The sequence below is a fragment of the Sus scrofa genome, chromosome 5 (assembly GCF_054392235.1).
Source record: "Sus scrofa isolate SSC_HxYL_T2T_F1_AM1 chromosome 5, Sscrofa_HxYL_maternal_Yorkshire_Landrace_v2.0, whole genome shotgun sequence".
NCBI lineage: Eukaryota > Metazoa > Chordata > Mammalia > Artiodactyla > Suidae > Sus > Sus scrofa.
In genome coordinates, this window is record NC_139387.1 from 99,377,669 (window position 1) to 99,395,194 (window position 17,526).

At 37.8% G+C, this 17,526-nt stretch overlaps 1 protein-coding gene across 17 annotated transcripts in view; it reads right to left on the reverse strand.

The window, feature by feature from the left end:
- The window catches only part of LOC146403580 (uncharacterized), a 688,950-nt gene that overhangs the window by 624,389 nt on the left and 47,035 nt on the right, over positions 1–17,526 (reverse strand). For 8 of the 17 annotated variants that reach the window (XR_014804413.1, XR_014804412.1, XR_014804410.1 and 5 more), the window contains exon 2: positions 1,094–1,195. The gene's annotated coding sequence lies outside the window, so the exon portion shown is untranslated. Of the gene's footprint in view, positions 1–48; positions 154–1,093; positions 1,196–17,526 lie in introns of those variants that run through there. The other 9 variants (XR_014804421.1, XR_014804414.1, XR_014804423.1 and 6 more) reach the window with 2 other exon arrangements.

The following is a 17,526-nucleotide window of genomic DNA, read 5'->3' on the forward strand; positions in this document are numbered from 1 at the left end:
GAGGAGCTTGGAAAAGCGGGATAACACAAATTAGATTTTTCTACTTGCCTGGAGAAGTACAGCACTTTGACCAACTTAGGACTTCTTTGTGGTTCTTATTGTTTCTTAATATTCCCTTTTCCCTGAATGTAATTGATGGATCACTCTTTCATGCTTTGGAGGAAGGGACAGTGAAGCAAATGACCACACAGTGGACAATTACGTAATTTCAGAGCACAACTCTCTGGTACACATTCAGTATTCTGAATTTAATTAGTAGCTTAATATATCAAGTTGCGTATTATTCTAATTAGGAAAATCTGTATTGAAAATAAATGATGCATATACCTCATTCTTTTTAATAAGAACACTGCTAATTACTAAATCATGGTTTAATGATTTGCAACTGGGTTAACCACACACATGGCATATTGTAACATACCAGTTATATATGAATCCCAGGCAGTAACAATCAAACATATTCTTCACATGCATACATTTAATATAGAACCACGATCTCCACTAGTTGGAAAATAGAATTATCTGCTCACACTTACATTTAGTCAAATAAAAATCCTATTACTACCAAAGTAACTTAATTCTGTTTCAGCCGATTCAAAATTTCTTTGTATATTTTGGGGTTTTTATCTCAAATGTTGGTTTCCTATTCATGAAATACAACAAACAATATGAAATATTTTGACACTAGAAACTTGTTATGTGTTTCATCAGAAAAAATTAATCAAGCTTCTAGCCTAACTTAAATGAATTGTCTTTGCATTGCTATAATGGCATAACCATCAGGCAGGATGGCAGCTTAGTTTTTTTCTTAGTAGTTCATTTATTTGTGCAAAATTTATATTCAAATCCATGCTGTTGAAGTCAGAGTCACTGTCAGACTTAGGGAAGACGTCCCAAGAGTCCCTGCAATCTTATTGGGTCATATTTTGAGTCTACATTTCAGTTCTATCGTTCAAAATTTTTATTGCATTTTGATTTGCACAGATATAGCAAAAACAAGAAAGACCGTGGTTGAAAAATAAAACATTTTGGTCTCTTCAAAAAAATTTTAAAAGATTAGAAAATATAAAGACCTGTAATGATTTTTTCTTACCTTTCTCAGCCGTGTGACATTGAGCATTTACACTCCTAGATGGCATCAGTATAGAATGTGAGCATCTCTTTCAAATCAGGTATTTCTGTGGCTTGTCAGATTCTAGGGAGGGTGAAAAAAAAGAGCTGGCTGGGTAGAATAAACATAGTGAAGAATTATGGGAAATGTAGTAGGAAATAGTAACTCACTATCAGATAGAAAAGAAGAGGAAGGGACACTAACATCTGAAAGGTAGAGATCCTAGTATCTAAACTGATTTGGCTGGGCCATTGTAGTGCTTACCCAGGAGAGTCAAAAATAAGAAACAGAGTAGAAGATCATAAAATTACTTTATATAGGCTATGGTCACCACGCTTCTGGACTCGATACCTTGGGAACTAGATTTAAATATGCTTATGGGTTAGCCTGCGTTGTTGAAACAACCTGACAGGAAACTAAATTTCCTAAAGTACAGACTGAGCTTTGTCAATCCTGCAAAGAGCACTCATAGGGAATTAAAACTCTGGTGGCCTCTGTTTCACATTTACAGAGTGTGTATTGTTTGGCTTACACTGTATGTTTTTTTAAAAAAGTCATCATATTAATACTGTGACATGTCATAGAATAATAAATATAAATACTTAATTTCTGGCTTTTCTTAGAAATTGGCACATCTAGTAATACTGGACTCAGATTTTCTTTGCCATAGTAGATTAGAAATGAGAGAGGCAGACCCTTGAGCCAGGGAATATATTCCTACAGGGCACATTATTCCCTCTTGTGTTTCTGATATTGGGACCAAATATTGTTTGGGGTTTATCATTAACTTTATAGTTTATCTTGTAGTATTTTTTAATACTAGAAAAAATTCTATCTTTTTTAAAACATATTACATTTTTGTCATCTTCTTGGGAACCTACTAGAAATCCGAATTTGTGACACCTGATTTTTTGACTTCCCGTTATTCACAGTCCATGATTAAACTACTTAGCTTGATTTACATTTAATGTCCTCACTGTGACTCAGTGTTTACTGAATGCCTATCATGGTGCTAGGAATGGGAGTAGTGCTGGTGGCCCCTGTGGAGGGGATGCAAAGGGGAAAAAGGCACGGTTCCTGCTCTCAAGGATCTTAAGATCTAGGAAGACAGATTTCATAGAATTTTAATTCAGTGAAATGATAATGTTCTAAAGGAGCATGTCCCCAAAATACTGTTACAGAAATACACAGGAGATCAGTACCAATTCACACACAGGCTGGGAGATTTAGGAAGCTTTGACAGAGGAGATAACACCTGGACCTACTCTGAAGAACTTTATGAAGGCTGAGTAAGCATTTAATGCCTGCAAAAATAGGAGTAACGTTCACAATTCTTTGATACTTCCTTTTTTGGAAACTACTCTTTCCCTGTGTTATGGAAGCAACCAGACACCCTTGGGGTCTCCCCATTCTCTTTCCTTCCTCTTCAGGATAAAATCTCTGGAGGTTCAGGCTCCTTCTACCTTCCTTCTGTTCCCTAAGAACCCCCAGAGCTCAAAACGGCCCTAGGGTTCTCAACGCATTCTTGTTTAACTATTGCATGGATACGGATCCTGCATTGCTATGGCTCTGGCGTAGGCCAGAGTCTACAGCTCCCATTAGACCCCTAGCCTGGGAACCTCCATATGCAGCAGGAGCAGCCCTAGAAATGGCAAAAAGACCAAAAAAACAAACAAACAAAAAAAACAAACTATTGTACGGATAAAAACAATTTGTGATTTGCATGAGTATATACGTTTGCTGAGTTATTGACCAACTGCCTTGAATAACTCACAGTGTGTGTGTGCGTGTGTGTTTAGTGTGACGAAAAACAAATTATGAACTCTTAGGGAACCTGAGATTTAAAAACACTGACTTTGGAGTTCCCGTCGTGGCGCAGTGGTTAACGAATCCGACTAGGAACCATGAGGTTGCGGGTTCGGTCCCTGCCCTTGCTCAGTGGGTTAACGATCCGGCGTTGCCGTGAGCTGTGGTGTAGATTGCAGACGCGGCTCGGATCCCACGTTGCTGTGGCTCTGGCGTAGGCCGGTGGCTATAGCTCCGATTCAACCCCTAGCCTGGGAACCTCCATATGCCGCAGGAGCGGCCCAAGAAATAGCAACAACAACAAAAGACAAAAGACAAAGAAGAAAAAAAATAAAAAAATAAAAACACTGACTTTGACAAATTATTTCCTAACACCTGGAGTTATCATTAAGTAAGATCTTTTCCTCCAGAATCAAACAATGTGCTCTTTTCCTATATTCTATTTTTCTGAATCAACTTAAGAATGATTATTTATATTTAGTAATTTATAATGTATAAGACAATTAATGAATCTTAGGTTCTTCTGATTTTAAATGATCTGTTTATAAACCTGGGAAGAGATGTTATTTATAAAAATAACTGACAGAAGATGAATGGCCAACGTTAGAATCTGTAGCAGGACTGACCCAAGAATAATGCATAGCCTGGGAAATGAATTTGTTGGCCTTTGATATGAAGCACATGCTGTATGTTTACATAAGTATAGCCTTATTTATCTTACCAAATATTGAATTATTAAATTCAAGAAAGTGAATTTGAAATGAAAAGCATAATCTTTACATAAATTTGAAAATGAAAAGTATAATCTTTATATCTATATACATTCTTAAATAATCTAACAGGATCAAGAGAATATATTTTCAGATCCCCAAAGACATATATGAAGCAATATATATCAAATATCTATATCATATATATATCTATATATCTATACATCCCTTTGTTTTGTTATCTATTAGGGGAAAATAATCAAATTAACTATATCAATGTTCCTTTAAAAGGCTCAGCAGGTTACAAACCTGACTGTTATCCATAAGGATATGTCTTTGATCGCTGGCCATGCTCAATGGGTTAAGAATCCATTAACTGTGATGTAGGTCTCAGACGTGGCTTAGATCTGTCATTTCTGAGGCTGTGGCTGGCAGCTATAGCTCTGATTCAGCCCCTAGCCTAGGAATTTCCATATGCCAAACCTGAGGCACTTAAAAAAAAAAAACCAAAAGGAACCACAAAGTAAATAATGTTTTCCCCAAAATATTCCTAAATTTCAGTATTTTAATGATTTCTTCCTCCCTTTATATATTAAAAAGGTATCAAATTTACTGCAAATTCAAGAATTCTAGATAGTCTAAACAGTGTTTATCAAAATAGCTCAGCATTTTAAGCTGTGCACTTGTGTTCTTTTTTCCCCAATAATTCCACTTATTTCAATGGTATGAATTAATGAAAACTGATGTACTCTTTGGAAGGCACTAATGTACTTGGTCCCGAATCATAATTTGAAAGCTCTCCATCCAGCTATTAGAAGCAGCAGCCTTGGCTCTACCATTTTGAAATGAGACCAAAACTTAATGGAGGAAGATTGAGAGTGGAGCGCACTTTCTGCTCAATTTTCGCTTCTTTGTAAAATGTAATTCACGATTGGCGCCAATGATTTTAGAATTCGGAGATGAAAAGGAAATTCCACTTAGATTGCAGCCCAGATTCTTCTGTTGCTCCAATGGAATTGCTTTGTATTGTTTTGTACTATTATCATAGTTACACTCCTGATCTCACGGTGTGGTAGAAATGCACATCTTTTAAGCATCTCTTGTTAGAATATAAAATAGTCCTGGCTGTGAGACCTTAATGGTTACTTGAATGAGCATAGCGTGGTAGCTGGGGTTACAAGCAGGAATCTATTGTACAAAATAATGATGGGCTATAACAAACTGATTTGGTTTGAGGGACCAATTCCAGAAAGCTTAGATGGGCTTTTTCTGGGCTTATAGCATATGCCCACGTGAAGCTTATGTAGTGCCATGGTACCCAATCAAATGAATAGGGTACAAGAATGGGAAATTTAAGAGTGATAATTATATTATCTGGCCATATAAAACCAAACTCCAGCCAGTGGATTAGGGAAAGTCTGGAGCTAGTTTTATGGAAGTGAAAGGCAAGATAGATGATATACATAGGGTTCAAGGGACACAGGAAGAGGAGTTGATTTCCAAGGTAAGCCTCCACATAGGAGCGGTTTACTCATTTGAAAATATTTATAGATGATTACTATTAGCCAAGTATCTGCTACAGATGGAAATGAGAAGACACAGCCCCTGTTCTAAAAGGATCTCATCATTTAATGAATTATTTAGGCACTTGCATAGATGGCTGTGTATTATTAAGCAAATTATTGATTGATAAAGGTACCAGAGATTATGCACATTTAATTCATCCTGTGGGTGATGGAGTAGGGAGGTGAAAGGGGACAGATTAAGAAACTGAGTGTGAGAAGGCACTGAATGGAGTGTTCAGGATACCAGAAATGTTCAGTCTTTGCGGAGCATGGGGTAAGGGCAGGAGGACCTTATTTTTCCATTCTACAATATTTCTAATCTGTACATAATGGGAAGTCACTGAAGGAATTTAATCAGGGGAATTGTATAGGTAAATTTTTAATTTGAATATTCCTATAACTATATAGATGAGAGAAAGGAAGGGTTCAACTAGAAGGCAGTTCGAAGGCTACTGCAGGGGTTCTTCTGAGAAATGATGAGGTCTAGCCCATGAAAATGGGTCTAGTTAAGGTGGTAACATATTTAAAATTTATTTAAGAAGTAACAGAGGATAAAACCAATTTGGCCGGCAGTCGTGACAGCAGAAAAGATGCTGTGTGGTTCAGCATATCCCTTTATTTTTCTTCCCAGGCTAATGAACAGACTATATTTTGCAACCCTCTTTGCAGTTAGGGTGGCCTTATGACTTTGTACTGCCCAGTGGACGAGAGCGAGAATTGTGATTTGCTGCCTCTGGTAGCTCATCCAAAGCTTTTGCAATCATGGCGCTATTTCTCTCACTACTTGGGATGTTGCTGAGAAGTATTCTGAGACCCCAGGGGAGGGTGCAGTGCTTGAGAGAAGGAGACTGTACCCCTGAATGACTTTAGGAAGCAAAGCTTCACTACTGATCTGTATTGAACTTTATTGCACTAAATTAGGTGTTTGTTATGATGATTTACCTTACATAACTACAATGACAAAGTAAAGCAAAATGAACATATTTAGATGGAAAAGGATCATTTCTGTTTTGACATGGTGAATTTGAGGTCATTATGAAGTAATTACCAAAAAGGTAAAATTCTAAGATCAGATAAAGTCATTCAGGAGAGTGGTTGACTAAGGCAAATAATAAATAAAGGATGAAATTCTGGGAGCACCGAAAGTCAGGAATCAGGAATATAAGAAAAAACAAGGAGCTAAATTTAGCTAGACAGCATTGAGACCAACCTGACTTCATATTTTAAGGTGTTAGAAAATTACAACTTAGATGATGGGAAGTCTGATTGATTTAATCAGGGAAGTGATTTGGTAGCCTCGACATTTCAGTTAGATTACTCTAACCTCAGCAGATGTCACGTGTGGGCCTTAAAAATTAGAGAAAATTTTAGAGGCTACAAGTAGTCTTCATGGCTAACGTGAAGGTGTCTTGAAAATAAAGAAAGTAAACCTTCAAGGACAAAAAATGTAATTAAAGGAGAGAAGGATCAAAGGTGCCAAATACAAGAGGGAGTTTCATTTTTGTAACAATGAGTCTGGCAATATGACAGAGACTTGAGCCACACTGTGGTGAGGTGGAGCCTGGCCAGCAGTAGGGAGAGAGAGATGACAAAAGTAGACAAGCTATTTGATGATGCAGTAGAAGACACTGGATTTTACCCAGAGGCATGTATTTAGGTTAAGTGATTTTCATTACTGATAAAGATGGTTTAGATGTTAAAAGGAAAGTGCAGAAGAGAAAAAGTGAGCTTAAAGATTCGGCAGAAAGAAGACAGACCTGACATAGCAAAGTCCCACAAATAGGAGAGGGCGTGAAATCAAGGTTCAGACTGGTGGTGGGTTAACTTGAATCGAACATGACGGAAACCTTATCATCAGAAACTGGAGGAGAGGAATGAGGAGCTCTAGTGACAATGTCTGTACGTGTGGACAGCAGAAAGATGAGATGGCTCATACCTCTATCTCCTCTGGAAGGCATGAGTGAAGATGTTGGACAAGGCACTAGAAAAAGCATGTATAGAAGGGGACTTAAGGGCACCAGAACACTATAACCAAAGAAAAATGAAAAGATCTACACACAGTACTGAAAAATGTTTATTTTTACCCAGAAACCAAGGAAAATAATTGGTATGAACTTTCCAAATTCTCATTATGATAATTAACCTGAGTGTTAGATTTCATTGCTCAGGGTTTTAAGGGTTTAAAGGTGATGATATTTGATGATGGACACATTCATTACGGAGCTACCTTTTCTACTGACCACATATATAAACATATTTACCTTTTAGCAAACAAATAGCTTGAACGGTTTTGTCACTTACATGGCGCCCTCCCCTGTCTTTATTTGTTTGGCCCATCTGGCAACACAGGTAGACAGGAATTCACTTGGTTAGTAATTTTACCTCTCAATTCTTATTTCCCACCTTTCTCACCCTAAAGCATAAACACAGGATAAGAATAAAAATCTTCAAGTGGAAATCAAAGGGTATCAGCACTTTGCTTAGGGAAGAATTTTATGAAAGAATTTTTATAGGCTTGCCTATAAAATAAGTTTCAGGTGGTATTGATGTCAAAATCAATATAATTATGGAATTTTCGAACATGACTTCTGAGACACTTTTCCCGAAACCCTCAGGTTAAGTCGGAAGCTCCTTCTCAATGCTCTCTTAGCAAACCAAACATGCCTCTGACATAACACTAAGAGCAATAGAATTAGATCCCCTTATCTGGCTCCCATAATAAACTCAGTCTCCTGAGAAATGGGACTATAAATGGTTCAATATATTTCTAGCATTTCAAAGGCTTCTTGGTACATTGTAAGCAATCACTAACTAGTAGTTGAGAACATTATTGAAAATAAGCAAATTACTGAATGAAAAAGCAGATGAATAATCTCATATTTGGAGAAGATATATAGAGTCATTTGATTTCATGCCACACAGTACAGATAAAGCTATAGCTTATTTCCCCAAAACAAAAATGAAACAAAAAAAGAAACCAAATGAATAAATAAACTTTTCCATTGCTGGGAATAAGATTATGCAGATCATATATCCCATTTACACATACAATAGCCACTATAATATTCTTTCTTGTGTTTAGAAATGCCACAGGGGGAAAAAAAAACAGGACAAATGCCAAGGAGTAAAACACGTATTGCTGCATTCAATAGTAATGCTGCATTCAATAGTAATGCTGCATTCAATAGTAATGCTGCATTACACAATACAATTGGCAAAAGACTTCTTTCAGGTCCAGTCTATAGCTCAGGAAGTGAAACTCAATTAACAGTTAAAGTCACTGCACTGCAGTAGCGATAGAAATCAATATGTAGATAGTGCTTTTATAATGGTATTTTGGCTTTGCTAAGCAAAGAAGAAATGGCATAGTTTTCTGCAGATTCTTGAAGATTACCAAATTTTTACTTAGTGTTCATTTTTTAAGTCTGCAATTTGAATTAAATCATTTTGTGAAAAAAATGAATATTTAGTTCATAGAAAAGCCATGAAGGCTAGAAAAATTATTAATTTCACAAAATGTATTGCTTTGTAATACCAACAAAGAAAATACTACTTCCAATGATTGTCATGATTAGACTCACTGAACTCATTAAAATGAGTTTACATTGAGTAATTTCTCAAATTTAATCTCATCAAATATTCAGAAGTTGTGTTAAAATTTGAAAGTTATAGATTTTTCTAAAGATAGTTGTTTTACCCAATGTTTAAATAATTGATCATTTAAACATATTAGTTAATGCACTGGTATTAATTTTGAATTTTGAATTATTTTAGAATTATTTCCTCTCCTTAAGTGCATTAATAGTGTCAGTATAGCTAAATTTTACCTGTCACAAAAGATGTCATATGTGCAAAGAATATTAGACATGCAGATATTAAGGGAGCTATACCACTTTGATCTGAGGCCAAACCACCCTAAGCTGCATTTTTCCTTCCATCTATGAAATTACTGTCCTATGCATGGTCCTAGATCCTTTGGAGAGTTTTCATGATAACCAAAGGACAGACTTAAAACACTACCTACAGGAAAGTTTACTTTAAAATCCTAGATGATTATATTTTCCTATATATTTAAAGTAATTTGGAACTACAGATCAATTGTTAGCTACAATTTGTTCTCTTTCATTTTGTTTTTTAGATTTTCATCACAATTGAAAACATCAATAAACAGAAATTGTATACATATACACACATAAAACTTTTGTTCCCGTCAAATTTCTTTATTCTATTTTCCTTAAGTACTAATTGTATTATGAGAAAATTAAAGAAAAAAAAGAAGCAGTTAGATATTTCTAACAGTGGTACCAGGCTGTACTAGTACCCTAGAATGTTCCTGATTTCTTACTGATTCTTAAACTTTGAAATAGATTTATTTTATCCTAGTGGAGGCTGATTTATTAAGCCTAAAACTACACACCCTCATTACTCATTTACTTGAATAAAACCTGAGTCAGTAAAATAATCCAAGTGTGGCTTTTTCAGATTAGTAAATTCAGCATTCTACATAATGGCAATGACCCTTCATTGGTGGAAGGGTATCTCTCATCTCTCTGAAGAGATTACTACCATGCAGACTTTTTTTTTTTTTTTTTTTGGACAGGGGACTTGTACAATTGATGAGGTAATGCTGAGCTGCAAAAATAAATGTCAGAATATACCAGAAGAGCAAGATTCATTCATTGATGTTCAAATATGTGTTGATCATCAATGGTAACCCTGTGAATGTCAACACAGAGACTAAAGAGAAAAACTGCCACTAATAACTGCCCTGTGAATGGACATGTCTACTGGCCATAACATGGAGCTATATTCGAAGTTACATTTTAAGTATTTCTTTTTTGCTTTATAGTTAGACTTTACTATTTTTAGCCCTTAGTAAATTTGAAGAAAACCTCTCTATATTAGTTTCCTGTAGTTGCTAAATCAAATTAATGCAACTGGGTGGCTTAAAACAGCAGAAATTTATTCTTTCACAGTTCTGCAGACCAGCTATCATATGTCAGTATAACTGGGTCAGAATCAAAGTATCAGCAGGAACATACTCCCTCTGGAGGCTCTAGGAGAAGAATTTTTTCCTTGCTTTTCTAGCTTCTGGTGACTGGTGGCATCCCTTAGATTGTGACATTCCTTGGACTTCAATCTTCAAAGCTAGCATCCTAAAATTTCTTGTGTCTTTGTCTTCCCATCACCTTCTCTTCCGTGTATGTGTCAAACCTTCTGCCTCTCCATATAAGACCCACCCAGATAATCCGCAACAATTATTAATTAAATCACACATGCAAAATCCCTTTTTCCTTATAAGCTAACAGCTACACGTTCCAAAGACTAGGGCCCGATATCTTTGAAGAAGTATTATACTGCCTGTCACACTCTTCCTCTTTACATCTTTATAGTTGGTAGTCAAAGTAATGCTGACCTAGGAATAAACCTGACTAAGGAAAAACTATAAAACATTAATAAAAGATATTAAAGAGGATTCAAAGAAATGGAAAGATATCTCATGTTTCTAGACTGAAAGAATACTGTTAAAATGATCATACTGTACAAAACAATCTATAGATTTAATGTGATCCCACATTACCCATGCCATTTTTCACAAAACTAGAATAAATAATCCAAAAAATTTATATGAAACCATAAAATCCCCAGAATTGCCAAAGCAATCCTGAGGGCAAGGGGAGGGACTAAAACAGGAGGCATAACTCTCAAAACTTCAGGCAATATTACAAACCTACAGTAATCAAAACAGTGTGGTACTGGTACAGAAATAGACATACAGATTAATGTCACAGAATAGCCCAGAAATAAACCCAGACACCTATGGTCAATTCTTCTTCAGCAAAGCAAGAATATAAAATGGGAAAAAGTCTCTTCAGCAAGTGGTACTGGGAAAACTGGATAGCTGCATGTAAATCAATGAAGGGAGAACACATCCTCACACCATACACAAAAATAAACTCAAAATGGCTTAAGGACTTAAACATAACATATGACACCATAAAACTCCTAGAAGAGAACACAGAAAAACATTCTACAGATTGGGAGAAAATTGTTGCAAACAATGCAACTGACAAGGGCTTAATTTCCAAAATACACAAAAACTCACAAAACTCACCAACCAAAAAAAATTTTTTAAACGGGTAGAAGACCTAAACAGGCATTTCTCCAAAGAAGATATACAGATGGGCAACATGCACATGAAAAGATGCTCAGAATTGCTAATTATTAGAGAAATGTAAATCAAACTATAATGATTGATTACACCGGTCAGAATGGCTATCATTAATAAGTCTACAAATAATAAATGCTTGAGAAAATATGGAGTAAAGGGAACCTTCCTATACGGTTTGTGGAAATGTAAACTGGCACAACCACTATGGAAAAAAGTATGGAGTTCCCAGAAAATTGAAAATAGAACTACCGTATGATCCAGCAATCCCATGCCTAGGAATAGATCCAGACAAAACTAAAATTCAAAAAAATGTATGCACCCTTATGTTCATAGTGGCACTATTCACAATAGTCAAGACATGGAAACAAATGGCTGTCTAAAGATGAATGGATTAAGAAGATGTGGTACATATATATAATGGAATACTACTTAGCAATAAAGAGAATGAAATAATGCCATCTGCAACAACTTGGATGCAACTAGAGATTCTCATTCTAAGTCAATTCAGAGAAAGAAAAATACCATATGATATCATTTATACGTGGAATCTAAAATATGGCACAAATGAATCTATCCACAGAACAGAACCAGGCTCACAGACATGGAGAACAGACTTGTGGTTGCCAAGGGGGCAGGAGGTGGAGATGAGATGGACTGGGAGTTTGGGGTTAGTAGATGCAAACTATTACTTTTAGGATGTATAAGCAATAAGATCCTACTGTATATTATAGGAAACTATATTCAATCTCCTGGGATGACTGTGATGGAAGATAATACAAGAAAAGGAATGTGTGTGTGTGTGTGTGTGTATGACTGGGTTACTTTTCTGTACAGCAGAAAGTGGCACAATATTGTAAATTAACTATACTTTAATAAATAAAACAAATAAATAAAAACAAAATAACAATAAAAAACAAAGTTAATGATGATCATTTAATTCAAATCTTCTAACAAGTCCTTCAAAACATGAGGAAGGATACAAAGAATAAATCAAGCAAAACTCACACCCGCACCATATCCTAGAGAAAGAGAACACCAAATTTTCAAATTAGTATAAGTATAAAAACTCTCCCACAGCAAAAACGAGCAAAGAGAAAGCAAGCCTATCAAAGAATCAGAATTCACCTTCATTATCTGCTGCACGATTATGCTATTTGGGCTTTGTCAATACAGAGTTTTAAAATTTACCTACACTTTAAATTAGCTATCTTTAGAGACATTATCTGTCATCACTCTGATCTTAATGATTTAACTACACAGCCATCACAATTGTGTGCATCTATGGAGTAACAGTATGTCTCACCCAACAACAGTTCCTACAGATTTCTCCTAGTGAGCTATAATTTTAGTGATGTCATTTTTTTTTAGGGCAACACATGTGGCATATGGAAGTTCCCAGAGCGGCAGCCTACATCACAGCCATAGCAAAGCCAGATCCAAGCCGCTTTGTGACCTGTACCACAGTTCAAGGCAACACCAGATCTTTAACCCACTGAGCGAGGCCAGAGATCAAACCCATATCCTCACGGATACTAGTCAGGTTCATTACTGCAGAGCCACAGTGGGAACTCTAAGTGCTGTCATTCTTGATGACATGGTATCCCCAAACCAATCCCTCCTCATTGTCTACCCTGCTATATAGCTCTAATCCAAACCACTGCTTGTTTGCATCTGCAAAACTCTTCCTGCTTCTGTATTTGCTCCTCCACAATCTGTTCTTCATTTTAAAATTCAAGTCAGATTATGTTCCACCACTGCTTAAAACTGTCCAATGATCACATCTTATTCAAAGAAAGAGTAGTGCTCTGATATAAGGCTCTAGGATAATACAGAGGATCAGACTGTCAAATCAGATTTGTGTTAAGAAAAGGTCTTATTCTCAAGCCTTCACGGTAATTTCAAGGATAAAGGCAATCATCAGGGACAGGCAAAGGAAAGAGTGGTCTAGGATACAACTCCCTGCATCAGGACTTGATCTGGGGAAGATTAACACATGAACTCTCCAAGCAATATATAGAGCTATAATATTTACCCAAAGGCTTATTTTTGAGTAATGAAATATCTCTACTTTTTTTTTTTTTTGGTCTTTTTTTGTCTTTTCTAGGGCTGCACCCATGGCATATGGAGGTTCCCAGGCTAGGGATCTAATTGGATCTGTTGCTACCAGCCTACCCCAGAGTCACAGCAATGCCAGAGCCGAGCCGCATCTGCAACCTACACCACAGCTCATGGCAACACTGAATCCCTAACCCATTGAGCGAGGCTTAGGATCGAACCCACAGTCTCATGGTTCCTAGTCAGATTCATTAACCACTGAGCCACCACGGAAACGATGAAATATCTCTACTTTTATTCTCAAGTTCATGACATCTTCCCTATAACTATGTCCTATAAACCTATAAATTCTGAATTTGATCATATATAATACTATATAGATCAATTATATCCTGCTGAAGGATTCCATAAACAAAAACTCTCCCACCAGTAAATACAGATAGTTTCTTTGCCAAAAGATTTGCTATTGGCAGGTTTACAATCCTATTTGATTAGTTCTCTTTTTTAATGCTCCCAGGTGTTCTCTGATATAAGGAGAGAATGGGTGCCAAGCCTACTCCTTATCCAATTTTTCCCAGCCCTCTCCCAGATTTGTCTTTCATTTTCCTGATGGGCTCATCTCTCACTTATCTTTTTCTAGTCCATTCTACCTCAGTCAGTCAAGACTCCTTCCTTGTCCTCAAAGATAGCAAACTTTTGTTTCAGGACTTTTGTACTTGCTAACCTGGCAAGTCTTCCCAAATACCTGTAGAGCTAGCTTTTTCTTTTTTTTTTCAGGTTTGCTCACAAGTATCCTCTCTGAAGCTTTCCTTTAAATATCTTATTTATATTAGAATCACATTTCCTCTCCAATACCTCTATCTGATTTTTGTACTTTATTTCTCCCCGTATCATTTATCATGAGCTAACATACCAATATTTTCTTTACACATGTTTTTACTGTGCATCTCTTACTGCTAGATTTAAAACCATGAGACATTCCCTTCTTTTGATATTTTGCTCAACCTTTAATTCCCAGCATTTTGAATAGTTTCTTGGACTACGTAGTCCTTCACTTAAGTGTCTGTTGAATGCATGAGTGTTAGGGTAAGCTGATTGCCATGGTAGTTTGGTAGGCATGACTCATCCCTATTGCAATTTGTTGCCAGGCTCTGTATTCTGAGGAGGTTGCTGGATGCTGGTTGGTAGGGCTGGGTTATAAGGTAGCTGGTTGTGGAACACTGGGAGGAAGGCTCTGGAACTAGTTCTGGTCAATGGTGGTTGAAGTCAGAGTCCAGAATATCCTGGAACTAGTGCCCACCCATCAGCAGGTAAGCAAGGTCCTTGGTCCTTGGGTATAGTTGCAGGGTCCAGGGGTCCTGAGCTGGTGCTGGACTGCTGGTAGGCAAAGCCAGTTCTTGATACAGCTCTGGATGTGGGGTTTGGAGTGTTCCAAAGCTTTACAGTAAGTGGGAAGGTGATCCAGCCAGTCCCAGGGCAGGTGCTGGTTCGCTGGTGGGTGAAGCTAGACTCGAGGCTAGAACAAGCTTGCTGATGGGCTCAACTTGGGCCTAGGGTCTCCAGCTATAGGGCCTTTGAGGTTCCAGGCCTGCACACTGGTGTGTAGGGCCAAGTCCTGGACCCTCTGTTGGGTAGGTCTGAGACCAGGTGCAGCTGTGTGCTCAGGATCTCTTATGGCAGCCTGTGCCTGCCCCGTCAGTTTTTTGGTCTGAAGCGACCTAGTACTGGTGCTTACAGGCTGGTGAGTGGAGGCAGGGATGAGTCCTGAGGCTAATAAGGCAGGAAGAGGATTCCAAGATGGCATTTTTCAGCACAAGTGTTCATGCTGTAGACTAAATTCCCCAGAGAGGCTGCTGTCAGTGTCTATGTCCCCGGGTTGAGCTCCAGTGGCCTCCTTCCTCCAAGGAAGACTCTCCAAGATCAGCAAGTAGGTCTGGTCTGATCCAGGCTCCTTTCAAATTAATGTTTCTGCCCAGGATCCCAGAGCATGTGAGATTTTGTGTGTGCCCTTTTAAGAGCGGAGTCCCTTTTTCCCTCAGCCTTTTGCATCCTGAAAATAAGCTGCACTGAGCTTTAAAGTTAAATATTCTGGGGGCTAATCTTCCCAGATTAGCTAATGCAGAACCCCCAGGTGGGGAGCCCCAACTGGAGCTCAGACCTCTTGCTTCTTGGGGAGAACTTCTGCAGTTCTAATTGTTTCTTTTCCTCATTTTTGAGGTGCTGCCCACCTGACAGTATGAACCTTGAATATGCAGTGATTCCACCATTTCTATTTGTCTTCTTGTGGCCCCTTCTTTATATCTTTTTCTGCAACGTTTTAGTTTTTTCATCAACAGTTGTATAGTAAATAGGTTTGGTGTGGCTTTAAGAGGAGATAAGCTAGGGTTCTTTTGACTCCACAATCTTGAGAACTCCTAGCTACCACTTGCTTTAATTTCTATTGTCTGAAATGTAGCCAGATTGATACCTGATCTTACTGGAATGATTTGCAAAGCACTAAGAGTCTCATTGGCCTATGCACTCCTAGTTTTTGATAATATGATATAAAAACCTTATGCATCCAGTAGGAACATCTGGAGAATGTCAGTTTCTTTCTCTTATTTTACTTGGGTTTTTTTTTGTTTGTTTGTTTTTTTTTTTTTTTTTTTTTTTTTTTGTCTTTCGTCTTTTGTCTTTATAGGGCTACACCCGTGGCATATGGAGGTTCCCAGGCTAGGGCTCTGACTAGAGCTGTAGTTGCCAGCCTATACCACAGCCACAGCAATACTAGACCTGAGCTGCATCTGCAACCTACACCACAGCTCACAGCAACACCGGACCCTTAACCCTCTGAGCAAGGCCAGGGATTGAACATGCAACCTCATGGTTCCTGGTTGGAGTCATTTCCACTGCACCATGATGGGAACTCCTTTCTCTTATTTTGTTTCTCAATAATATATTGATCCCATAGGTTGTTACTGTTGAATTTATTGACCTGATCATATAACCAGCACTACTATAGAGTATCTGATATGTACAAGACATTTTACCATGTTTTGGAAATTACAGTTGGAAAAATATGGTCCTTCCGACTATTTTTCGTTATGGATACTTGATTCATAAATAAGCCACTGCAATTCAGTTTAACTGCTGTATTTGTAATATGTAGAGAACTGCTATGGAAGTTCAAAGGAAGAACTTATTTAGCTTGGAAAAATTAGCTCCATTTAGTCATTTAGTCCAAATTAGAAATAGTGGGTAAAGTCCCTCTTATATCTTGCTTAATTTTTTATCTCTGTGTGAGCAGAGAATGATGGACATATATTCCACGGTTTTTCCATGACACAAGTGGGATTTATAGCTTCTCTAGCATGCTTTACACATGAAAGAAAGGCCCAATATTCAATTTTCTCTTCTGTTGATAGCAATATGCAAGTGGCAGACTTGTAAGCAGTAAATAAGAGAATACAATTGAACTATGGAATACAGAGAAGGATCAAGATGGCAGAAGAGTAAGACATCAAGCTCACCTTCTCCCACAAACACATTTAAAAAAAATGCATCTACATATAGAATCATTTGCACAGGACATCTAATGAATCTGGCAGAAGAACTCAAACCTCCACAAAAGGCAAGGAACCATCCATAAAACTGGGTAGAATAAAAGAAAAAAAAAGCGAGAGAAAGAAAGGGAATCAGGATGGGACTAGCATTCCTGAAAGGGAGCTGTGAAAGAGAAAAGGAACCCCCATGCTGGGAAGCCACCTAACTGGGAGGTCAGCCGAGACAGTAGGACCTCAAAGTCACTGATAAAAGCACAGCAGCTGCTTGAGAAGGGACAAAGCAGAGTGAGAGGCACACAGATCATCTGCACCATCTCCCCAGACACTACAGCCTGAGATGCTTGGGTCAGGGCTGGGCATTGAGACTCAGGATCCAAAGGTCAGTTCCAGGGAGAGGACCAAGATTGGCTGGGTGGAGACAGCCTGAGGGGCTAAGGAGCAGTGTGCCATGAGCTGGGGAGCAGAATGTGATAGCTGAGGGAAACTGGGAGGAGATCTGGGCCCACAGGAAAGGCAAGGTACCATTGTTGGGAAGGGTGAGAGGAGGCGGCGAGGACCACTATAG